Source organism: Lolium rigidum, chromosome 7 (assembly GCF_022539505.1).
Source record: "Lolium rigidum isolate FL_2022 chromosome 7, APGP_CSIRO_Lrig_0.1, whole genome shotgun sequence".
NCBI lineage: Eukaryota > Viridiplantae > Streptophyta > Magnoliopsida > Poales > Poaceae > Lolium > Lolium rigidum.
In genome coordinates this window covers 138,763,413-138,787,443 of record NC_061514.1, presented here as the reverse complement: position 1 = coordinate 138,787,443, position 24,031 = coordinate 138,763,413, and positions in this window count along the sequence as shown.

The window sequence follows — 24,031 nt, the reverse complement described above, 5'->3', positions numbered from 1 at the left end:
GCGCCCAGATGACTGCCAGCGCCCCCACCCTAAGAAGCAACTTGAACCTTGTATCGACACCATGTAGCCAATTGCCAAAGACATTGGCCACACTAGTCGGGGCAAACAGGGTAGACGCTACTTGGATGACTGACCATATAGATTTCGCAAATTGGCACCTGAAGAAAAGGTGTTGACAGAAAACACACCGTGTACTTCCATGCAAGTTTCGCTTAACAAGATTGTCTTTGGTGAGGATACTCCTCGACGAAGGTACCATCCGAAAATTTTAATTTTTAGTGGTATCTTCATCTTCCAAATTTTCTTATTATTATCAACCGGTATATCAGAATGAAGAATCGCATTGTATAGTGTTTTTACCGAGAAAGAGCCATTTGCATTAAGATTCCACCTGAATTCATCCGGTTCTGGTGATAGGTGTATATCTTCCAGCCGGTGGGTCAGGGTATTCCATGCTAACCGTTTTTGCCCAAGTAAAACTCTCCTGAACGTCACATTCGGAGGTGAGGTAGCCATTACCGTAGCAATGGTATCACTTTTGCGACGGACAATGTTATACAAAGCAGGATACTGTTCACTTAAGGGTGCATTGTCTAACCAAGTGCCCTCCCAGAATTGTATCTGTGCCCCATTCTTAATCGAGAAAGTACCATGGCGGAAGAAGACATTCTTTGCCGCCATGAGACCAGCCCAGAAGTGTGAATCCCCTGGTTTCCAAACCACTTGGGATAATGTCTTCGAACCCAAATACTTTCTCGTAAGAATAGTTTGCCATATCCCATCCTCGGTAATAAGCTTAAACAACAATTTACCTAGAAGTGCTGAATTCTTAACTTCCAGGTCATGAACTCCAAGCCATCCTTGCTCTTTGGGACTATAAACTATACTCCATTTAATCAATCGATATTTCTTTTTCTCGCTGTCCCCTTGCCAAAAGAATCTGGATCGATAATAATCGAGTTTATGCATTATTCCTTTTGGTACTAGGAAGAATGATAACATATACATTACCATGTTTGTCAGTACTGAATTAATTAGTACCAAACTTCCTCCCAGGAACAATAATTTGCCTTTCCAACTACGAAGGCGCTTTTGTAATCTTTCTTCCACAATTTTCCATTCAGCAATTGTGAGTCTTCGATAATGAATCGGAATACCCAAATAGCGAATAGGAAACTGGCCTTGCCCACAACCAAACAACTCTGCGTATAAAGTCGTATCGTTTTGGGCATCACCGAAGCAAAACAATTCACTTTTATGGAAATTGATTTTTAATCCCGATAATTGCTCAAAAACCGCCAATATTAATTTTAGGTTGCGAGCTTTTTCGAGATCATGATCCATAAAAAGAATTGTATCATCGGCATATTGAAGGATAGATAAGCCACCATCTACCAGATGTGAAATCACCCCTTTAATATGGCCTTCAGACTTGACCCTCTCTATCAGGATCGCCAGCATATCCGCTACAATGTTAAACAACATTGGAGACAACGGATCCCCCTGACGTAACCTTTTTCGTGTCTGGAAATAGTGTCCGATGTCATCATTAACCCGGATTGCCACACTTTCTCCATACACAAAATCGTTGATAAGAGCTCTCCACTCAGGAGAAAAACCTTTCATCCTAAGCGTATGTTGAAGGAAAGACCACTTGAACTTATCATAGGTCTTTTCAAAATCTAATTTTAAAATAACCCCATGTAATTTTTTAGTGTGCATTTCATGTACTGTGCAGAACCGCAACTCCATCTAGGATATTCCTTCCTTGCATGAAAGCGGTGTCTGTGATGGAGGGACAACATGAAATGCACACTAACTGTTGACCCATTAAGTGACTGACATCTACGCTGGGCCGTAATTTCTTAACTTCTTCGGCCATCAGCTCTAACTGTTGACCCACCCGGCATTGCCATTTCTTCCTTCTCCTTTGTCATTGCAGGCTTGCAGCGTAGAGACCATGATTGAAATATCAATCAGCGCACAAGACATAACCTCTACAGAAATGGACACTCATTTTTATTTTACCAAATACTTACAATATCATTTTGATATATAGCCAAACAGACCAGCGACACACTGGTCGCAAAATGGCCAAGGGTGCCGTTGCCGGAGAGTAGGTACCTGCCCAGCTGACATGGTGTCCGTTGCCCCGCGACACACTGGCGTGCAGGGAAAATAGGAGGCCGAAGACGATGATGATGAACAACTGGAATTGCTATGGCCGGTCTCCACCTTGCAGCAGCCTCCTCCCGCTGTCCCTCCTCCTGTCGTTCAGCCGACGGTGAGGCGGAGTGGGAGGTACGCGCTTGCGGAGGATGGGTCGGGGGCGACGGACGAGGACGTCATGCAGCGAGCCATGCGACGCAAGGCGGAGATAAACCTCGACACGGCTGGTACGAAACAACCTTCCAAGTCATTTACTTCTTTTTCAGATTCACGTATTTCTTCTAATTTGAGTAGTCTCGGGGTCTCATTGGGTAATACATCTGATGAGATCTCGGTTTCGGCTAATGTGTTGAGACAGACGGAACTTGACCGTTTAACGGTTGTTCCGAACGTCTCCATCGGGCTTGAAACTCCGTGATAGACGATGATGAAGAGGATGACATCCTAGATGGTCAGCTTCTCTCGACTATCATTGGTAATATCTCAGAAGTTGACTTAGAACACTCGGAGCTTAGTTCAGTCTATGATCTAAAAGCTTCAGCACGAGGTTCTCGGTCTTCTCCTGGAAAGAAGTCTCGTAGATATTGCAAGAGTTCTAAATCTAAAATTGTTTCTCAATGAATGGCATGTTTCGGAATAGCAGAGGTCTTGGTGACTTGGCTAAGCATTCTCACATTGCCGACGGTTGTAGAGATTATGATTTAGATTTTCTTGTAATATCAGAGACGGGTAGGCGGAATTTCTCACAGAGTTTCCTCGACCGTTTATCAGGCGGGATTAACTTTCAGTGGTTTTCTCGCCCGCCTCGTGGTAGGTCTGGTGGTATTTTACTTGGCGTCCGCATAGACACAATGACTGTTATAGCTAATTCTGAAGGTGAGTATCACATTAAACTCGACATTCAGAATAAGGCTGACGGTTTTATATGAAGTCTGGTTGCCGTGTATGGTGCTGCCCAAGACGCTTTTAAGGCTGACTTTTTACGTGAGTTGGTAAATCTTACTAAAGATAATCCCTATCCGATTTTGATCGGTGGAGATTTTAATTTATTAAGATTTCCTCATGAAAAAAGTAAAGGTCTTTTTGATGGACATTGACCTTTCTTGTTTAATGCTGTCATTGATAGCCTTGACTTAAGAGAGGTGTTTATGTCCGGTCGACAGTTTACTTGGGCCAACAACTTGCCTGAACCCACATACGAAAAGCTAGATCGCGTGTTGATGGATACCGAATGGGAAGATAAATACCTTATGGTGTCTGTCCGTGCACTAGAACGTATTGAAAAATTGTCTGACCATGCTCCTATCCTACTAACCACTGGTAATCCCCGACCTGTTTGTAAGCGGCCTTTCAAATTTGAACTTGGCTGGCTACAGAGAGATGGGTTTCATGAGATGGTTAAGAAGGTGTGGGAAAGGCCAGTTGGCGGTAGCACTCCCATTTTGAGATGGAATAATAAGATGCGCGCAATGCGCAGACATCTCTCTGGTTGGGCTGCCCATATGACTGGCATTCTTAAGAAAGAGAAGGCTCGCTTATCAAATTTGATTGATGAGCTAGAGGCGGTTGCTGAGGTGAGACCGTTGTCTCCGCATGAGATTGAACTTAAAAATCAGTCCAATGCGCAGATGGCGAGTCTCCTTCGCGAAGAGGAGCTCAAATGGTATCAACGTTCCAAAGCCCAATTCATTTTGGAAGGAGACTCAAATACGCGATATTTCCATGGTTTAGCCAATGGGAGACATCGAAAAAAACGTATTCACTCTCTTACTCAAGATGAAGGGTTGATTGAAGGCCATGAGCAACTCAAATCTTACATTACTAATTATTATAAAGGCTTGTTTGGTCCTCCAGATGAAAGTTCATTTTCTCTAAATGAGGACTTAACAGCCGATATACCCCAAGTTTCTGCTGAAGAAAATGGCTTACTAACTGCACCTTATTCTGAGGAAGAAGTGCAGAAGGCTATTTTCCAAATGGAATGCAACAAAGCACCGGGTCCCGATGGTTTTCCAAGTGGAGTTTTATCAAACTTTCTCGGGATACAATTAAAGCGGATCTTCTAGATTTGTTCGGTGCTCGCATATTGGACAACTAGAACTATTTCGTCTAAATTTTGGTGAAGTAATCTTGTTACCGAAAGTTAATGAGGCAGAAAGAATTCAACAATATAGACCTATTTGCCTCTTAAACGTAAGTTTCAAGATTTTCACGAAAGTGGCCACCATTAGACTTAATACGGTTGCGGATCATGTCGTTCAGCCATCACAAACTGCTTTCATGCAAGGAAGAAATATCCTTGATGGAGTGGCGGTTTTGCATGAGACAGTACATGAGATGCATACTAAGAAATTAAATGGGGTTATTTTAAAATTAGATTTTGAAAAGGCATATGAGAAGGTCAAATGGTCTTTTCTTCAACAGACACTCAGGATGAAAGGTTTTTCTCCTGAATGGCGCGCTTTAATAAATGATTTTGTGTATGGAGGTAGTGTGGCTATTCGGGTTAATGATGACACCGGCCATTATTTCCAAACACGAAAAGGGTTACGCCAAGGGGATCCGTTATCACCAATGTTATTCAACATTGTGGCGGATATGCTGGTTATACTCATTGAGCGGGCCAAGTCTGATGGTCAGATTGAAGGTGTGATTCCACTTCTGGTTGATGGTGGTTTATCTATCCTTCAATATGCTGACGATACAATTCTGTTTATGGATCATGATCTCGAAAAAGCTCACAACCTGAAATTAATTTTGGCGGCTTTTGAGCAGTTGTTGGGTTTGAAAATCAATTTCCATAAAAGTGAATTGTTCTGTTTCGGTGATGCCCAAGATGATACAGCTCTTTACACAGAGTTGTTTGGTTGTGGGCAAGGCCAATTTCCTATTCGCTATTTGGGTATTCCGATTCATTATCGGAGACTTACGATAGCTGAATGGAAAATAGTTGAAGAAAGATTACGAAGCGCCTTAGTAGTTGGAAAGGTAAATTATCGTCCTCGGGAGGAAGATTGGTACTCATTAATTCGATATCGACAAATATGGTACCGTATATGTTATCATTCTTCCTATTGCCAAAAGGAATTCGCATAAACTCGATTATTATCGATCCGCATTCTTTTGGCAAGGGGACAAGTGAGAAAAAGAAATATCGATCTGGTTAAATGGAGTATAGTTTGTAGTCCCAAAGATAAAGGTGGGCTTGGAGTTCATGACCTGGAGGTCAAGAATTCAGCTCTGCTGGGTAAATGGCTTTTTAAGCTCCTTACCGAGGATGGGATTTGGCAAACTATTCTTCGGAGAAAATATATCGGCTCCAAGACTTTATCTCAAGTGGTTTGGAAACCAGGGGATTCACATTTTTGGGCTGGTCTAATGGCGACAAAAAATGTCTTTTTTCGTCATGGAACTTTCTCAATTAAGAATGGAACACAGATACGGTTACGGGAAGATGCTTGGTTAGACAATGCACCTCTAAGTGAACAGTATCCTGCGTTGTATAGCATCGTTCATTGCAAAGGAGATACCATTGCTACAGTAATGGCTACCTCTCCACCGAATGTGACGTTCAGACGAGTTTTGCTAGGACAGAGGCTATTGGCATGGAATACCTTAATTCAAAGGCTGGGCGATATTAATCTATCACCTGGTCCAGATGAATTTTGGTGGAACCTACATGTAGATGGCTCTTTCTCGGTCAAATCTTTATACAATGCCATACTTCATTCTGATTTACCAGTTGATAATAATAAGAAAATTTGGAAGATGAAGATACCATTAAAAATAAAAATATTTGGATGGTATCTTCGTCGAGGTGTCATCCTCACCAAAGACAATCTTGTTAAGCGGAATTGGCAAGGAAGTAAGCGATGTGTTTTTTGTCATCATGATGAATCTATTAAACACCTCTTCTTCCAGGTGCCGATTCGCGAGATCTATTTGGTCGGTCATCCAAGTAGCGTCTACCTTGTATCCTCCGACTAGTGTGGCCAATGTCTTTGGCAATTGGCTTCATGTTATAGATTCAAGGTTCAAGTTGCTTCTTAGGGTGGGGGCGCTAGCAGTTATCTGGGCGCTGTGGCTGAGTAGGAATGACAAGATTTTTAATGATAAAAATTGCTCTTTGTTGCGGGTCATCTACGGATGTACGGGTATTCTCCGTTTGTGGTTACCTCTTCGAGCGCATGGAGAACCGCGACCTATTTACGGAGGTCCGTACACGGTTGGAGGCTACGGCGAGGATACTTTTTCCCTACATGGGTGGCAGCATAGTCTACGGATTGAAGCCCCTCCCACACCTTAGGCGTTATATGATTCATCGTTCCGATATGTATTCCGCCTAGTTTGCTTTTTGTTTGACATCTTTTCTGGACTCATAAACGGCTGTGTGCATCCTGGTTATGCAGAGGCTGGATGTAATTGCTTATTATAAGTAATAAAGCATCCTTTATCAAAAAAAAAAATGGGACGAGGAGAGGAAGGCAGCTACTGGAGGCTTAAGATTTCACAGTAAAAAGCTCCATCACAAGATAGTGGAGTGATACATCAGCGTTTAAAAGGATCCGAATACGGCTGAATTTTATCGGTTTGCCCATGTCACTGCCCTGGCCTGGGGTTAACAAATAACAATGGACGAATGGTTCAAAATTTGTGCTCAACGGCTGATGGCCTTCGCCGTGGGGAACTGGTGTACATCACTGTATTAATTACTCCCGTCATTAGGCAGGTAGTAGTATCCTGAAACTGCAGCCTTGATCGATTACTTGGTCAAAATAATTCCTGCCTATAGCTATATATGTTGACACAATATCGATCGTCTGTTATGCAGTGAAGATAATTATAAAGACAAGATTCGTTGGAAGTTTGTTGTATGAAATTGCCACTTAAGGGCCTGTTTGTTTGGGTTTTTTCTAGCTTTCCACTGAAAAAAGCCACCCAAACCAACCAAACAGTGCGGCTGCGCTATAGGCTTTGCCAAAGCCATCTAGCGAAATAGGCGAGGAGAAAGCACCTCCGGAGGTGCTTTCGCCGGCTTCCCGCAGCTTTGTGACTCAAACTCGAAACGGTATAAACCATTGTCCTCTTTGTTTAGCTTATTTACGGCCATTTGCCACCGAGACCATGCTACAGACCCGGCTTTCTCCGACCCATCTCGTACTTCCCATGTGCTTGAACACCAATCGATCAATCAACCGGCATCACTAGGCTACACCATGCCAACCATCTGTACGTTTTCTTTGTCAGCTGATTAGAAAAGTAGCCGAGCTAGTGATTAGAATATAGCCATTGCCTGGTTTGTATTCTTTTTCCACTTCGTGATTAGGACACAGCATACGATTATTCCTTTGCCTTGTTGCACTAGTAGTAAGTACTCGTCATGGATATGCATACGATTATTACTTTGCCTTGTTGCACAACTATAATTAACATTGAATTAGTACATTTGGTACAATGGCATGGATATGCATTTTGGAATTTTGGACAAAAGCTATATCTGATGAATTATTTGGTACACTTATATCGGAGGGTATTTCGGAAAAAAATTAGTATACACCTAAACAGCCAGCCAGGTTGCCAAACAGTAAAACTCGAAACAGCAGCTTTCTCCTCACAGCAGCTTTCTCCTCACAGCAGCTTTTCCTGTGCAGCAGCTTTTCCTGCACAGCCAGCCAGCCAGCCACAGCCCAAACAAACAGGCCCAAGACGCTCTGGACATTGACTTGAGGTTTGACCGATGACGATTTTGGATCAGGGCCTTAAATTTATCCAGATTCGTCTGTACTAAGCGCATGTATACATGTCTCTCTTTTATTAACTTATATTCGCCGCCCATTTAGTGATCAGCAAACACTACAAGAAATGGGATATTTGTTGACGAAAACCCTGGTGACAAAAATGCATACCGTTATGGATGTGTTCTTATAGGTGACGAATTCATCTTTCGTCATGCATTTAAGGTAATGCTTGACGGTATGATTTTTCGTCAACAAAAAATCGTCACCCATTACCCAACCGGGAAGGGCTTCCATCGTGTCTGTTAATAGGTGACGAAATCAAAAAGATCGTGGTGTATGTAAACCGTGATTTGCATATACAACGGACCCACATAGCAGGTAAATAATACTAAGTTACTTTATTAAATATTATTAGTTTTATATATCATGCGTGACCCACTTGCCAGGAACATATTTAATTAAGTAAAAATTGTGTTTTGGAAGAATCGAACCAGGGCTTTGACGTGACCGACGCGGAGTGTTACCGCTAAGGTAGATATGGAGTTTTGATCTGAATCCGTAACTAGTCTATTCTACATATTTATTTCAATGGTGTGATGTAGATGTTACGACATAATAATTTCCTTATTAATATTTATGTCGGCCGCGGGTGCCTCGTTTAAGTCGCGCCGCTAGCAGACACGGCCTATCTAGATGATCTTGCTAACCGTCGAATCGACTAGGGTTCTCGTCGAGGTGAGAAGAATTCCGTGAAGGCTCCATTGTGGAGGCGGCGAGACGCATCATCGGTGAGTTCTCCTGATTGTTTGCTAGGTCTAGATTTTTTAATCAGTTGTCAAGATCTGTTCTGAAGAACGTTGGCATATTCTTAACTGAATTGTAGGCAATGGATCGAAGTTGGATAACTGATGTCACCCAGAAGTTCACAACAAAGTACATGGCAGGTGTTAGGGATTTCATCAAGTTTGCGCGAGAACACTTGGACAATACAGATGAACCAATCTTGTGCCCTTGCAAGGACTCGCCTAAATCTGATACGTCGGGATATAAAAACAAGTCGAGGATCACCGCAATTGTTCGTGTATGTCCATGACGTATACAAGATGGACTAGACATGGGGAAGGTTTTAGTGATGACGAAGGGCGGGATAGAAACGATGATGGTGCGTATGATAGTGACAATGATGAAGACGAAGACGATGGTGATTGTTATGTTGATGATTCGTCTAGTATGATCGATGAACCTGCGAAGTCCGGAAATAAAGGTCCTAACCTCGCCAAATATTTATGCTAATCTAATTGAGTCAGCCAAAAAAGAACTTCATGAGGGATGCACCACTTTCACTAGGTTGTCGTTCATTATTAAGCTCCTTCATGTCAAATCATACAGCCGGATAACAAACAGAGGATTTGATCTCTTACTTCACCTTTTACGTACAGCTTTGCCACGTGTGGACTTTCCCAAATCATATGCTGATGCTAAGAGTGTTCTTTCTGATGTTGGGCTTGGTTATGAGATAATTCATGTATGCAAGTTTGATTGTTCTTTATTTTGGGGAGATCACAAGGACGATACGCACTGCCATGTTTGTGGATTATCAAGATATAGAGACCCTAATCGCAAAAAAGAAAATCCCTCACAAGGTGTTAAGGTACTTTCCTATAATTAAAAGGTTGCGGAGACTATTTGTTAAAAAGGAAATGTCGACACATACTAGATGGCACAAAGATAAGAGGGTTGATGAGCCCAATGTACCGAGGCACCTCGCCGATGGTGAGGCATGGAAGCACTTTGATGCCAAGTTTCATTGGTTTGCTAAAGATCCTCGTAACATAAGACTAGGTTTTGCCACGTACGGCTTCGGTCCCTTTGGAAGTATGAGTAATCCTTACGGTATGTGGCCAGTTTTTGTCATTCCTTACAACTTCCCACCATGGATGTGCATGGATCAATCGAATTACATGATGGCATTGCTAATCCCCGGAAAGTATTCCCCGTGGAAATATTTTCATGTATTTATGCAGCCACCGATAAAAGATATGATGCAGCTATGGAGTGGTGTGCAGACATTTGATGCATGCACAGAGGAATATTTCCCATTGCATGCCGCGTTTCTTTGGTCTATTCATGATTATCCCGGATATGCCACTATGTCGAGCCGAAGCACAAGAGGATTTCATGCGTGTGTGCATTGCGATGAGAATCCTTGCTATGAATCTTTGAAAAACAAAATTGGATATATTGGGCATCGGCGATTTCTTGATAAAGGTCACCCATATAGGAGAAGCAGACTTTTCAATGGTAAAACTGAGACTTGAGATCCACCAAGGAAGTACACACCCAAAGAGATAGCTGAGAAGGTAGAAAGGGTTAAGGATTTTGAACATGGGAAAAATCCAATAAGTAGAAAGTGGAAGCGTGCAACTGTACCCGGTGAACCAACATGGCACTCGAAAGTCAGCTTACATCATCTACCGTATCGGCGTAACTTAAGTTAGCTCACAACTTAGATGTGATGCATATTGAGAAGAACATATGTGACAATATTGTTGGTACACTACTTGAACTTGAGGGCAGGAATAAGGACACTCGTTAGTGCTAGAATTGATTTGAAGAAATTCAAAATCCGGGAGAAGTATTGGTTGAAGAAAATTGTGAAGGATGATGATGATGCAAAGATAGAACTTATGCGAAGCCCCCGCACCGTGGACGCTTTCGAAGGAACGAAGAGACATTTGTGTAGGTATTTGGCAAACACTAGGTTCCCGCATGGTTATTGCGCAAGATGGGGAAGATGTGTGAATATTGATGGTTGTAAGGTTACCGGTATGAAGACGCATGATTGCCACATACTTCGCAAGCGAGTGTTGCCTACTGGGCTCAAGGGAATTGCATCTAAGGAAATGTATGTGGCTATTGCAGAGCTAGGAAGATTTTTTAGGGAACTGTGTGCCAAAACCCCGAAAGTTGATGTGCTCGAATCGATTGAAGGTTGAAATTGTTGTGATCCTATGCAAACTTGAGAAGCCGTTCCCCCCAGCTTTTTTTGATGTAATGGTGCACTTAGCTATTCATCTTCCCGAGGAGGCTCTTTTGAGGGGTCCTGTTCATTATGGTTGGATGTATCCAGTTGAGAGAAGATTAGGTTATCTAAAGTCTACGGTCCGTAACAAAGCAAGGCCGAAGGTTCTATCGCAGAGGGCTACATTGTTGATGAGTGTTTGATTTTTTGCTCTAGATTTTTCAAGGATGGCACGTAAACAAGATTTAACAAAGATGATAGGAACCAAGACATACGGAGAAAACTCGATCGTGACGAGATGGAAGTATTTTCAGCTTGGAGCTAAAGGTCTTGGGAAATCCATTTTGAAACATTTTGACAAGGAATTTGACAAAATGGTTTGGTATGTGCTCGAACAACCGTGACGATGTAGAACGTTATATCAAGTAAGTAGTTAGCTTCACTTTAATAACTACTTCTCAATGTTGCGTACATAATTGTCCCGTATTTCATATGTGTTTTTTCTATGTTTCAGTTGAATTCCGACAAGAATTGGGAGGTAGGGGTGTGCGTGACATCGAGGAGACGGTTCGTAGAGAGTTTGCAAGTTGATTTGCAAACCATGTGAGACAAGCTTGGACAATGCATCGAAGATTTGAAGTCTCCGGCTGCCGGGCCGCACCGGCGTGTAGTAGTATACGCTGGTTGCAACGTAAAGGGTGCGAGGTTTCGCACGCTTACTCGGGATAAAGACCCGAAGACTCAAAATTCGGGCGTAGCGACTAAGGGATCTTTTGGTGATGCGGATGAGACCGAGTTCTATGGTGTTCTACAAGAAGTTCTTGAACCGCAAGACGGGACTAACAAGCACGGTGACAGTCCGTGTACTTGTTTCGTTGCGATCGGTTCGACCTTGCGGCAGGGGTTCCAAGATAAAAGATGATGGTTATTTTAAAAGCGTTAACACTTCGTCCTATGGTTCAAGAATTCACCATTCATATTGGTCACCAAGCTCGAAACATGCTTCTATTTGGAGGATACAAAGTTTGGTGATCCGTGGAAAGTGGTGCGGAAATTCAGCCATAGACACGTGTACGACGTTCCAGAATTAGAAGATGGTAACGATGATGCATTTGTACGGAATGAAGACGCATACCAGGAGGATGAAGGTTCGGCCGACCATACATTTCATGATGTTGTCGACCTAGACGAGGAAGCGAGAGGTGGAGGCAGAGGAGGATGATCATCGTGTCGATGAAGTTGTACATATTCATGATGCTCGTACAATTCGTGAAATAGAGAATGAGGAAGATAGTCCCAATGTTGACATGGATATGAGCGAAGATGAACTAGAGAATGAGGAAGATAGTCTCATATTGGAAGAGAACATACATGATGACGAGGGAAAAACTTCAGAAGAAGATAGTGATGTAGATTGATAGAAACATGTTATGCATACAACTATATGTTTTGTTCCAAACATTTGAAATGTTCTTATTTAGATGTTTACGATCTCGAACATGTCATTCAATTATCCATAAGGGTTTAAGAGCAAATTAATATAAGCTAAAATATGGACAGATATAAGAAAAGCCAACATGTCGGTAACATAACTTTGACAATGGTTTTAATTAATCGACACTTGACACGATTACAACCAGCAGCAAGCACGATATGACTAAATATTGTTTTAACGAAGCAAAATCGACAATCGCATAAAGAGTCTTACAACTTAATTTAAACCTAAAGGGGCTGCATAGTTGGACACACGGGCACCATGAATCACCGACTAGCTACTCCGGATCGATTTCGTGCACATGGGTAGCAAACAAGTAAACCCCCGCATTTCCTGGTAAAGCAAGAACAAGATCTTGTCACCCATCCGAAGGTGCTTTTCCTTGTCCATGAGCTCCTTCCACCCACCGACGCGAGACGACCATCGTCGAAGAAATTGCGTAGGGCGCACGCACCAAAGTACCGGGATGGCACACAATACCGATTGCACCATATTGTTCCATATCTTTATGAACCAAACGGCTAGGGATTTTCTGTTCCAACAAGTAGAGACATAGTTTAGTTAACACTTGTACGTAATGTAGCTCGCAAAGTTAATGAAATGATATGATCTATCGCTTACCACGTGTTTGTTGTAATTTTCGCTCGTTTGTCCAATTCGGAGTATGCAGCATTGGGACAACTAGTGCTCCTTGATCATAATCTCCAAGCATTGTGGTACTCAACAAGGTAGTCCAAGTTGTCCACCCGAAGAATGACGCGTATGCATCATCCTCCAATTTATCATTGTTCCATCGCTACTCACCGAGCGAGTCAACAATGTCACGCTTCGTACGGGACAACCGGTAGTAAGCTGCATAATTAAAATAATCGACATAAGATGGAATAATTAATATGATCAATCATTCCGTCCAAAGGTGGAAAATTACCTGGATGGATTAGTGGTTCGAGCTCCAGTTATTACAAGAGTATCCCGACCGGATGAGTTAACTCGAAAATTAACTCCATGCCAACCTTAAAATTGTACACTCTAGCAAATTCGTCTCCAAAATCTTCCGTTGATATAGGTTCTCGCCAACTTCGTTGGTAACATTAACAACAAATGCATGGCCATCTTTGGTTTTAAGTGCAGCTTCAAAAGTTGTCCTGTGGAAGGTCTGGACACCATACTTCTTAAGGAAATACGGTCTATAGTAGCAAGGGATGTCCTAAATTCAGTAGAGTTAATACAAAAGTAAGTTAACTATTCTGAAAATTCAATAAGATAGAAACATGTGAATGTTACACATCGTGTCATATTAGGACCTTGAAGAATCACGAATTGCATGTAGCTACTGTAAAATCTAATGATCGGGTAGAATTATGCGTCTACTCGGATAATCACCGAGTCTCAGATCTTGGACTTCTATCAGCACATATCTGAACTTCTATCAGCACATATCTGAACTTCTATCGGTATAGGACGGAACTACCGATACCTCTATCTCTAACAGCTACAACTATCGTAAAGCTCATATGAACGTAAAAGTTATCACAACTATCCTAAAACTCAACCATAAATAAGCGGTTAATACATATGGTGACCAACAATTATTACACACATCTGAATAATAGTACTAAACTAGCAATAACTACTAGGATCACGTGTTAAACTTTGATGTGGCAGTGAATTAATAAAACATCTGAATGAATTTTAAACTTATAAGTGCATGTACCGTCTTCTCCTCAAAACCCTCTTGTAGTGTTTGCACGGAAAAACCTAACGCGACTCCCCCTCCGCCGCACATCCCCTTCTTGTCAAAGCAAACTGGACACTGCAAAAAATATGAAGAAAAATTACAAATCGGAAACAACGATCGATCGCGAGACGTACATGTTATTTACGTACTCCACTAGTAGGCGCCATCCTTGGTCTCGACACGGAGCGAGAGTCTTACAAGTCTTGCCGGCGAGAGACGTGGCGAGTTGTGGCGGCGAGAGACGTGGCGAGATTTGGCGGCGGCTGAAGGAGGTCGTGATATGATGGCCAGTTATATCGTGGAGTAAATTTCGGTAGGTCAAGAGGAGTGCAAATGGGCGGTGCTGCGTTTTGACGTGACAACACGATCGAATGCGCATCAGTTGGACTGCACGTCAGTTGGACTAGACCCGCGTCAGTATTCTCTTCGTCTACCGTCTCAATATTCGCACGGAGTAATTAATGGGGATGATATTTATCCCCTTCCCCCTCCCCTACCGTCTCAATATTCGCACCGCTTCCTGGTTTCCACACTTCTCGTCGTCTCCGCTCCCTCAGTATCTTCGTCTCCCGCCGCCGCGTCGCCATGGACATGGATGAGCAGCAAATGTACTACTGGTCCAGCACGCGCGCAGTCCACATCCACGACGGCCAGGACCTGGAGGTGGTCTACACCAACGACCCCTGGGAAGTGCACCGCGTCCTCGACATGTACACGGAGTGGCTCAAGGAGGACGAGCACAAGTTCGTCGGCCTCGACTTCGAGTACACCAACCATCGAGCCGAGGACGAGAAGAAGATCGCCGTGGTTCAACTCTGCATGCGTCGACATGTGCTGGTGTTCCACTACGCAGCGTAAGAACTAATCCCCTTTTTGAATCTTTCGATTGGGGTTTTTTAGTTGCCGCCGTTGTGTCTCTCTTTGACTCTCGTTAGACATTGTTCCCAAAAATCAGTACATTCCCGATCTAAATCTGCTACACATTGTTCCCGAAAAGCATTACATTCCCGATCTAAATCTGCTACACATTGTTCCCGATTTATTAATTTGTTTCATCTTCGTCTCCTCTGTATGTTCTTGCATATTTGTAACTGATCTATGACTAGTACATTACTTTGTTTATCGCAGATGCTTGATCGGTGGGAGTCTCCGGCTATCTGCGATTTCTTTCGAGAAGGAATCACGTTTGCGAGTGTTGACATCCGTGGTGACAAGAGAGTTCTGTGGAGGACATGGCACATGGAGATTCCTTGTGAGTACTACGTCGATCTCCAGGACGAGTACTTCAAGTACACTGGTCATGCGAGGGCTGGCATGGCTACCATGGCAGCAAGACTCATTGATTCATGGTACGGTGATATGAAGAAGAAGTTCCACCACCATCGGCACAGACTGTGGGGGGACTTCCCACTTCCAAATATGAACATCGAGTATGCAGCCATTGATGCTTGGGTCTCCTACGAGCTCTACCGCAAGATCGTGGTCGACAGAGTCCCGCTGATGGTGGATTGATCATCTGTTCTCCTGCATGACCCCCTGATCTTTTGGTTTGGTCTCCCTCCTGCGTGAGGTGCTTTTGGCTAGTAGTCCGTTCTTTTGAAACTGTAAAGTTTTTGCCATGATATGTCAACAATTGTCCTGGGAGGTTTCAATTTTATGTTGTGTACATCCTAGTACTTCAAAGTGCTAGTAAACTAAATGTTCAGAGCAGGAGAGTTCTTTAAAATCAAAACATACCAGACGTAAAAATCACAAAAAATTGTGATTCAAATTTTCTTTATGACTTTTACTCATTTTCTGAAATTTTTCATCGAAAAAATCTCAAAGTGGTGAACAATAACATAAAATGGTGGCCCCATGGTGGAGATGTGTCGAAAGAGGGGTTTTCGGACGAAAAGAGGGGGGAATGGCCAAAAACCGACCAAACCACCATGGATTGGGGCAAGATTTGGCACCCTTGTGCACATTGTGATATGACACCTTGGTTGCTATGGGTTTTGATTTTTGGAGTTGGTGGCATGGTGTCCCCATGGTGGACATGTGTCGAAAGAGGGGTTTTCGGACGAAAAGAGGGGGAAATCGCCAAAAACTCACCAAACCACCATGGATTGGGGCATGATTTGGCACCCTTGTGCACATTGTGATATGACACCTTGGTTGCTATGGGTTTTGATTTTTGGAGTTGGTGGCACGGTGTCCCCATGGTGGAGATGTGTCGAAAGAGGGGTTTTCGGACGAAAAGAGGGGGAAATCGCCAAAAACTGACCAAACCACCATGGATTGGGGCCTGATTTGGCACCCTTGTGCAAATTGTGATATGAAACCTTGGTTGCTATGGGTTTTGATTTTTTGGAGTTGGTGGCATGGTGTTCCCATGGTGGAGATGTGTCGAAAGAGGGGTTTTCGGACGAAAAGAGGGGGAAATCGCCAAAAACTGACCAAACCACCATGGATTGGGGCATGATTTGGCACCCTTGTGCACATTGTGATATGACACCTTGGGTGCTATGGGTTTTGATTTTTTGGAGTTGGTGGCATGGTGTCCCCATGGTGGAGATGTGTCGAAAGAGGGGTTTTCGGATGAAAAGAGGGGGAAATCGCCAAAAACTGACCAAACCACCATGGATTGGGGCAAGGTTTGGCACCCTTGTGCACATTGTGATATGACACCTTGGTTTCTATGGGTTTTGATTTTTTGGAGTTGGTGGCATGGTGTCCCCATGGTGGACATGTGTCGAAAGAGGGGTTTTCGGACGAAAAGAGGGGGAAATCGCCAAAAACTCACCAAACCACCATGGATTGGGGCATGATTTGGCACCCTTGTGCACATTGTGATATGACACCTTGGTTGCTATGGGTTTTATTTTTTGGATTTGGTGGCATGGTCTCCCCATGGTGGAGATGTGTCGAAAGAGGGGTTTTCGGACGAAAAGAGGGGGAAATCGCCAAAAACTGACCAAACCACCATGGATTGGGGCATGATTTGGCACCCTTGTGCACATTGTGATATGACACCTTGGTTGCTATGGGTTTTGATTTTTTGGAGTTGGTGGCATGGTGTCCCCATGGTGGAGATGTGTCGAAAGAGGGGTTTTCGGACGAAAAGAGGGGGAATGGCCAAAACTGACCAAACCACCATGGATTGGGGCAAGATTTGGCACCCTTGTGCACATTGTGATATGACACCTTGGTTGCTATGGGTTTTGATTTTTTGGAGTTGGTGCACGGTGTCCCCATGGTGGACATGTGTCGAAAGAGGGGTTTTCGGACGAAAAGAGGGGGAAATCGCCAAAAACTGACCAAACCACCATGGATTGTGGCATGATTTGGCACCCTTGTGCACATTGTGATATGACACCTTGGTTGCTATGGGTTTTGATTTTTTGGAGTTGCTGGCATGGTGTCCCCATGGTGGAGATGTGTCGAAAGAGGGGTTTTCGGACGAAAAGAGGGGGAAATCGCCAAAAACTCACCAAACCACCATGGGTTGGGGCATGATTTGGCACCGTTGTGCACATTGTGATATGACACCTTGGTTGCTATGGGTTTTGATTTTTTGGAGTTGGTGGCATGGTGTCCCCATGGTGGACATGTGTCGAAAGAGGGGTTTTTGGACGAAAAGAGGGGGAAATCGTCAAAAACTCACCAAACCACCATGGATTGGGGCAAGATTTGGCACCCTTGTGGGACAAAGGGATATGTAATCTACACAACTCTGGTGTAGCCAAACATTGGTAGTCGAAATTAACTCGAAACTTGCTTAGCTACAGAATAAAGCATCTACACAAATGCAGCGTGCATCAACATGAAAAAAGAGATAACATGTGCATCAGTAATGCTTCTGCAACAACAAACAACATATAAACATGACATAGTCTTAACCAACTGGGTATGATTGCCCAGGTTCCAAATAACAAAAGTAGAACATAGTCTTTGAAACATGACATAGTTTAACCATCAACCTCCAGGGGAACAACTAAACAGAAACTAAATTTAGTGGAGAACATGAGGGCCAACGGTACTGGACCGACGAGCGGGATGAGGCCAGTCTTGACGTAGTCCCTGAGGAACTTGCCAAAGGCAGCGTGCTTCGCCTTGCTAGCAGGCTTGTGCTTGTGCTTGCTACCTTTTCCAACTCCCGTCGCGTGCTGGATCAGACACTCGACATCGTTCGGGAAAACCCTGCCGCAGAATGGGCAATTAGGCTTTCCGTTCCGACGGAAAGGGATCCGGCCGGTCTTCGGCTTCTTCGAACGAAGCGGCTCTTCCGGTTCCGGTCCTCCTTGTCGCCGTCAACGTCCTCAGAGTCTTCCTGCGATTTTGAAAGTAAAGAAGAAGTGAGAGAAGGAAATTAACTGAAATACAATTCAAGCATTAAATATTTTTGTATGAACATTATTAAGAATTAATCATCATGTAGAATCAACATTTATGATCCAGATCCAACCATACATAATTACTTCACGAATATAAATAAGCACCAATTTAAACTGTTGTCACAAATTGTTCATGGGTAGTCCAATCATTATTTCAAGTAATATAACTAAGCACCAATTTAAGAGAAAATGGTGATTATAAATTTCATGGATCGGGGATCAATCATTTGTTCCCTCGAAGATGTACTGATTCATAAAACAATATGGATTCATGACGTCAATAAGCAGGAATTCAAGAAAAATGGTGGTCATAAATTACATGCATCTGATAATTCATTTGTTCCCCAAATAAAAATGATGTACACACTATGGTTTCATCGTATAAATAAGCACCAGTTTAAGACAAATAGTGATTATAAAATCCATGGATCAGATCAATTAATAGTACCTATAATATAATTCTTGTAATCATAATCACTCTGGTATGATTCATATTCGGATGAATTTAAGTTTGAAATGCAGTGAGCATTACACTAAGCAGGTATGATTCATCACACAAAAGGAATCATTACAGTTGAATCAAGATGTGCATCAAATATTACAAATCTAGTAACTACAAACCATAAATCAGATGGGTAAGAACCCAGAATCATCAATTTGTACAAGAAGTAGCAGACATGGCAAATCAATCTACCCTATGAGCAAACCCTATGGTGAACAGTAAGATCAAGAAAAACAGGGGATCGATCGGAATAGTAGAGTACCTCGCTGCAGCTTGTCGGAGGCCTCCTCTTCGAACTCGTCGCACTCTGCGGGGCCATATAGCTCGCGGCATCGCTTGGAGTGGCGGTAGAACGGGTCATTCGGATCGAAGCCCTGGTCATCTGCTTGTGCCGCGGGAGCGAGGACGTCTCCCTTGGCCTCATCAGCGACGACGACCACGGCCGGTTGGGCGGAGCCCTCCACGGTCACGGCGCGGCGAAGAGCGGCTCCAGTTCCGGAAGAAGATCCCGCCTCCGCGCCGTCGACTACTACCGGAGCATCGCCTTCGCCTCTGTCAACGTTGACGACCGCACTCGCCTCCGGCTCGTCTCCGCGAGCACGCTTCATCTTCGGGATCTTCGGTGGAAGGGGAGGTCGGTGGTGCGCTGGTGGAGGTGCAAGCAGGGTTTTTCGCCAGAGATTGGGGAATAGAAGTTGCGGGTGGGAGAGACGATGGGGCCGATGGATATACAGTAGGTGCTGCCGTTTGGGTTCCTCTGTCTGACGCATGCGTGTGAAAACGTGGATTCCTGCATGTAGTCAGTCCACTTTCACATTACTTTGACATGGGTCCCACGCATGACGGATGGGCAGGCACGGAATTTTCAGTATGGGTATTAAAAACTATAAAATATTTGAAATACGAATTAGTGATCACACATAGTGAAGGATATTTGTTTACAAAACTTTCCCACCTTTAACATGGAGTCTCCATACGAAGAAAGTAAGAAAGAAATAAAAAAAATGAATCGAGTATGTAAATTCTTTCAAATTTCTAAGAATTTCATACCATGATTAGGGCTGGAATTTTGAGTGTTTGGTAAAACCTAGGTTGACCTCATTGTACTAAGAGGTTGTCAAACTTTTTTCAAACTGAAACTTCTGTTCTAGGGTAATGTGGTGATGCCAAATCAGACCAACACGTGCTCCCAATTTTCCCAATACCCTAAGATGTACATGCTTCACAAGTGATGCCTCTTCTTGAGTTTAGGGGATGAATTTTTGAAAATTTTCAAACCAAACTGCCAAGATAGCATGCTAGCGTCATTACCCACATGTTGATGCACCCTTATGCCAAATTTCAGTCCATTTCAAGTTAGCTACCTCAAAAAATGGTCAAGAACTGCCCGTTCGAGGTAGACGGGCATACTCTTTCACTACGCACCTCACTTTTGTGAGTGCTTTGGTAGGGTGATACGTCTCCGACGTATCGATAATTTCTTATGTTCCATGCCACATTATTGATGATATCTACATGTTTTATGCATACTTTATGTCATATTTATGCATTTTCCGGCACTAACCTATTAACGAGATGCCGAAGAGCCAGTTGCTGTTTTCTGCTGTTTTTGGTTTCAGAAATCCTAGTAAGAAAATATTCTCGGAATTGGACGAAATCAATGCCCAGGATCTTATTTTTCCACGAAGCTTCCAGAAGACCGGGGATGATACGAATGGGGCCACGAGGCGGCCAGACGCTAGGGCAGCGTGGCCCAGGCCCTGGCCGCGCCGGCCTAGTGTGTGGGCCCCTCGCGTCGCCCCTTGACCTACCTTTCCGACTATAAGAAGCCTTCGTCGATAATAGTTCCAGTACCGAGAGCCACGATACGGAAAACCTTCCGCAGACGCCGCCGCCGCCAATCCCATCTCGGGGATTCAGGAGATCGCCTCCGGCACCCTGCCGGAGAGGGGAATCATCTCCCGGAGGACTCTTCACCGCCATGGTCGCCTCCGGAGTGATGAGTGAGTAGTTCACCCCTGGACTATGGGTCCATAGCAGTAGCTAGATGGTTGTCTTCTCCTCATCGTGCTTCATTGTCGGGTCTTGTGAGCTGCCTAACATGATCAAGATCATCTATCTGTAATGCTATATGTTGTGTTTGTTGGGATCCGATGAATAGTGAATACTATGTTATGTTGATTATCAATCTATCTATGTGTTGTTTATGATCTTGCATGCTCTCCGTTACTAGTAGAGGCTTTGGCCAAGTTGATGCTTGTAACTCCAAGAGGGAGTATTTATGCTCGATAGTGGGTTCATGCCTCTATTGAATCTGGGGGAGTGACAGAAACCCCTAAGGTTGTGGATGTGCTGTTGCCACTAGGGATAAAACATTGATGCTATGTCCGAGGATGTAGTTATTGATTACATTACGCACCATACTTAATGCAATTGTTTGTTGTTTGCAACTTAATACCGGAAGGGGTTCGGATGATAACCTGAAGGTGGACTTTTTAGGCATAGATGCATGCCGGATAGCGGTCTATGTACTTTGTCGTAATGCCCAATTAAATCTCACTATACTCATCATATCATGTATGTGCATGGTCATGCCCTCTCTATTTGTCAATTGCCCAACTGTAATTTGTTCACCCAACATGCTATTTATCTTATGGGAGAGACACCTCTAGTGAACTGTGGACCCCGGTCCATTCTTTTACATCGAATACAATCTACCGCAATACTTGTTCTACTCGTTTTCTCGCAAACAATCATCATCCACACTATACATCTAATCCTTTGTTACAGCAAGCCGGTGAGATTGACAACCTCGCTGTTTCGTTGGGGCAAAGTACTTTGGTTGTGTTGTGCAGGTTCCACGTTGGCGCCGAATCCTCGGTGTTGCGCCGCACTACATCTCGCCGCCATCAACCTTCAACGTGCTTCTTGAGTCCTACCGGTTCGATAAACCTTGGTTTCTAACCGAGGGAAACTTACTCGCTGTACGCATCACACCTTCCACTTGGGGTTCCCAACGGTCGCGTGCTGTACGCGTGTCAAGCATAAATTTCTGGCGCCGTTGCCGGGGAGATCAAGACACGCTGCAAGGGGAGTCTCCACATCCCAATCTCTTTACTTTGTTTTTCTTGCTTTACTTTATTTACTACTTTGTTTGCTGTATTATATCAAAATACAAAAAAATTAGTTGCTAGCTTTACTTTATTTACTGACTTGTTTGCACTCTATATCAAAAACACAAAAAAATTAGTTACTTGCATTTACTTTATCTAGTTTGCTTTATTTACTATTGCTAAAATAGGAACTCCTGAAAATACTAAGTTGTGTGACTTCACAACCACAAATAATAATGATTTCTTATGCACACCTATTGCTCCACCTGCTACTACAGCGAGAATTCTTTGAAATTAAACCTCGCTTTACTAAATCTTGTTATGCGAGAGCAATTTTCCGGTGTTAGTTCCGATGATGCTGCTGCCCATCTCAATAATTTTGTTGAATTGTGTGAAATGCAAAAGTATAAAGATGTAGATGGTGATATTATAAAATTAAAATTGTTTCCTTTCTCATTAAGAGGAAGAGCTAAAGATTGGTTGCTATCTCTCGCCTAAGAATAGTATTGATTCATGGACTAAATGCAAGGATGCTTTTATTGGTAGATATTATCCCCCCTGCTAAAATTATATCTTTGAGGAGTAGCATAATGAATTTTAAACAATTGGATAATGAGCATGTTGCACAAGCATGGGAAAGAATGAAATCTTTGGTTAAAAACTGCCCAACCCATGGACTGACTACTTGGATGATCATCCAAACCTTTTATGCAGGACTGAATTTTTCTTCACGGAACCTATTGGATTCAGCTGCTGGAGGTACCTTTATGTCCATCACTCTTGGTGAAGCAACAAAGCTTCTTGATAATATGATGATTAATTACTCTGAATGGCACACGGAAAGAGCTCCACAAGGTAAGAAGGTAAATTCTGTCGAAGAAACCTCTTCCTTGAGTGATAAGATTGATGCTATTATGTCTATGCTTGTGAATGATAGGACTAAAATTGATCCTAATAACGTTCCGTTAGCTTCATTGGTTGCTCAAGAAGAACATGTTGATGTAAACTTCATTAAAAATAATAATTTCAACAACAATGCTTACCGGAACAATTCTAGTAACAACTATAGGCCATATCCTTATAATAATGGCAACGGCTATGGTAATTCTTATGGGAATTCTTACAACAATAATAGGAACACACCCCCTAGACTTGAAGCCATGCTTAAGGAATTTATTAGTACACAAACTGCCTTTAACAAATCTGTTGAAGAAAAGCTTGGAAAAATTGATATACTTGCTTCTAAAGTCGATAGTCTTGCTGCTGATGTTAATCTTTTGAAATCGAAAGTTATGCCTAATGAATATCATAATAATAAAATTGTTACTACAGCAAATGCCATCCAAGTTAGAATTAATGAGAATATAAGATTGATGGCCGAATTGCGTGCTAGGTGGGAAAGAGAAGAGAATGAAAAAGAAGATAATATAGCTAAAGTCTGGACTATTACCACCACTAGCAATGCTAATGCTCCACATGTTGCTGCACCTCCTACTAATAATGGTAAAAGAATTGTTGTTAGCAATGTTTCCACTTCTAATGCAAAGCGCGAAAAACTGCCTCGAAACCTGCTAAAACTGCTGAAACCGCCCGTGATAAAACTCGCTGAAATTTTTTCCAACATTGGGGATGATGATCCCATTGCTTTAGATCATAATGGTTTGGATTTTGATGATTGCCACATCTCTGAAGTTATAAAGTTCTTACAAAAACTTGCTAAGAGTCCTAATGCTAGTGCTATAAACTTGGCTTTCACGAAACATATTACAAATGCTCTCATAAAAGCTAGAGAAGAGAAACTAGAATGCGAAGCTTCTATTCCTAGGAAGCTAGAGGATGGTTGGGAGCCCATCATTAAGATGAAGATCAATGACTTTG